Source organism: Sinocyclocheilus rhinocerous, unplaced genomic scaffold, assembly GCF_001515625.1.
Source record: "Sinocyclocheilus rhinocerous isolate Xijiao unplaced genomic scaffold, SAMN03320098_v1.1 scaffold1097, whole genome shotgun sequence".
NCBI lineage: Eukaryota > Metazoa > Chordata > Actinopteri > Cypriniformes > Cyprinidae > Sinocyclocheilus > Sinocyclocheilus rhinocerous.
The window spans coordinates 192,345-195,573 of NW_015630974.1; the positions used below are offsets into that span (position 1 = coordinate 192,345).

Genomic DNA, 3,229 nt, shown 5'->3' on the forward strand with positions numbered 1-3,229 from the left:
ACTCACTTAGCACACGCATCATTTGGATTAAAACTAAATCGTAAAAATAAGACCATTTATAGGGGCATTTACTATAAACATCATCTATTTTCAACCTTATGCCGAGTTCACACTGCACGATTTTAGTCCGATTTTTCACTCGCCGACAGGTTTTGCGAAATCGCCGACAAATGCCCGAAATCGGAGGCAAATCGGTGCTCGTTCACGCGAGTGACAATCACGCAGTGTGAATTATCAAGGACGCGATCTGAGGGAATCGCCGACGCCCGCAAAATATTTGGCATGCTAAATTTCTGGAGCTGTCGGCGTTTCACAATCACGCTGTGTGCAATTATTTCTGACTGAAAACTACATCAGCGATGACCTACAGCCCATGAGAGACCAAGATACAGGGCAGAGGGAAGTTCGGGGAGGAGTTATAGACCAGAATATCAGTATTTTAATAGATATATGAACAATTATATCATACAGAAACAAGCACAAACATTTGCTTGACCAGCCACAACATCAGCATACCAGTTAACTTACTGCAAAATTATTTACCTCCAACTCTCTTTGCAGAACACCCAATCCCTGTTCCCTGCATCTCCCTCCTGCATAATCTGTTTTTCTTTTTCTCCTTGTAGCTGGAAATCAGCTCACAGACAATTTGCCGGCTATATATATATTTTTAATAATTCCAGTCTTGCTCGAAAACTCTGGTCTGACGCACGCGGGTTCTCGCGTTATTTCCTTATCACTTCTCGCGTGTTTTGTTGTGAAACGTAGTTTGCGGACCAGACAGAGCTGTCGGCGATTCTTACTATTGTAAAGTCATGTAGTGTGTAACCTCCTGTCGCCAATCCATCGTGCAGTGTGAACACTGCAGCAACTGAATGCTACCCCAGATAGTCACGCAGTGTGAAAACCACGGTGACCCGACGATTTTGAAAATCGTGCAGTGTGAACTCGGCATTAAAGACATCATGCTCTCACTGTGAGAATATGAGTCTCGCCTGTCTTTAATGAAGGCGGTACTCCCCACTCCGCTCTCGCAATTCCATTCTCTCCTAAGAGAAGGAAACAGTGGCTCTGACAGCGGGCTCGAGTGTCGTCATGCCGGCTCAGCCCCCGCATGCTCCACTCTCCCCGCATCGCCTCGTCAGTGTGCATCACAAAGGAGGATCAACGTCCCACATCAGCTGCAAGAAGCTTAGTTTTCTTCGGCGCTTCCAAGGAGGAGATTGCCATCGATGAGACCATGTCAGGAAAATCGCTCCTTTTCAGTGCCAGCTTCCACTTCTTCCAGCTCTTCTACGGCGGTGAGCAGCAGGCTGAGCTTCTTCCTTCTTCTTCTTCGACTTCGGCAGAGTCAGAAAGGAGAAAATTCTTATGAAATGGCGCTCTGAGCCACCTTATATAGCGATCGGCTCCTCCCTTTTTGGCAGTTTAGAGCACCATTGATTTGGGCAGCTACACAAACGTGAAGAAATCAGGCTTCAGTAACACAGTGAACAGGAGTTTCCCCAAAAGCGTCAGCATCGCAACGGGAGAGACTGTTCGATAGGGAACTATGGAAATATGGGAAATATGTTTGAGGCTACTAGTTTGAGCTTACAGCATGTACATTTTAATTTCCGCTAACATTGCAAACACTATGTGGCCTTAGGGCATTGGTTCTCAACCTTTTTGACTTCAAAGTCCAATTTTCCACAGAATTTGTATTTTTTCCTGTTTGTGATTTCTATAGTTCAAGTTATATATATATATATGTTACTCAATTTATACCTGATAAAATATTTTAGATCTTGGCATAACTAGAAAAATTATATTCATAAAATGTATAAAAATAATTATACAATTTTATTATTTTACATGATTTTTGTTTGTTTTTCTGCACTCACAAATCTAGAAATCACAATTCTAAAATTAGGCTTACTCATATATCCAGTTATTCACACACACACACACACACAAGTCATCCTGAGGCACCCTTGTAAGTTTGCTGAGCTCCCCTGGTTAAGAACCTCCATTAAAATGAACTCTCATGAGTAATTTCTATTGTCACAACAACACTAAATTACTCTAAGATTAAAATGTTTAGAAGAAACGTTTTAATGTTAAAGAAATATATCATTTTTTTCTGTAAGTCAATATAAAATGTTAGTTTTCTTTAATTTTATTAATATATGCATTTGGTCATAAGGGTCTGGTCTGTTCCCAGAACAGCTTGCATGTCTTCGCCCGCTCTGGAATTATGGGTAATGTAGTTGTTTGAAGGCGTCCTCGCGTTCCTCATGCGTTGTGTAGCGGTGGAATCTGCACTACTAATCCCATGCGACATTTGAAAAGCATGTGCCATTTAAATACCGAGTTTCCTTTTCAAAACATTTGTTTGTCTCAGCAGATTGTCGGCTTTTGTCTTGTTTGGTAAGTTTATATTTCAGACTTCCTGTTTAGAGATTTCATCTAAATACTAAAGCAACTCGAAATCTCCATGTGAAGCCTATGGCTACCTGTGCAGATAACCACATAAATGTACTAACTACACTTTTGTTTATGACCCATATTGAGCTGATGTAAGGGCTTTGTGAGTTAATTTAGTGTATTCAGTAATGGTCGCATGAAGTTCTTGTTCTGGTTCTTTCGTTTATTTCGTTATAGTCTAAATGAATACTTTAGCATGGCTTAAAATGATGCACTCACACATTCACAGTCTTGAATGATTTCACCTGTTTATGCCATCATGTGTATTGCATATAAACTGCAGATGTTCGTTTCCATTTAGTGAACAGAACTTGTATTATTGACACATTGCATATGAAGGAGTGTTGTCCATAGCAACTGCAGGGCTCATATAATGACACCTGATGTCATGTGGCTTTCAGAAGTGCCTTCAAACAGCTTTATAAACTTCAGCTTATCTAACTTAGTCTTTTCAAACAGTGAATTGCTTATATATGCAAGAGTAAATGAATGAGTATTAATGTGTGTGTGTGTGTGTGTGTGTGTGTGTGTGTGTGTGTATACACTACCGGTCATAAGTTTGGGATCAGTAAGACTTGTAATGTTTTTTAAAGAAGTCTTTTCTGCTCATCAAGGCTGCATTTATTTGATCAAAAATACAGAAAAAAAACCGTAATCTTGCTAAATGTTATTACAATATAAAATAATGGTTTCTATTTTAATACCCTTTAAAATATAATTTATTTCTGTGATGCAACGCTGAATTTCCATCAGCATTACTCCA

The 3,229-nt window shown here is 39.8% G+C and overlaps 1 protein-coding gene across 1 annotated transcript in view; it reads left to right on the forward strand.

Annotated features, from left to right (window-relative positions):
- The first annotated feature begins 2,302 nt into the window (after positions 1–2,302).
- The window catches only part of LOC107740785 (sodium-coupled neutral amino acid transporter 9), an 18,946-nt gene continuing 18,019 nt past the window's right edge, over positions 2,303–3,229 (forward strand). Inside the window, exon 1 of the mRNA XM_016553286.1 lies at positions 2,303–2,409. The gene's annotated coding sequence lies outside the window, so the exon portion shown is untranslated. The remainder of the gene's footprint in view (positions 2,410–3,229) is intronic.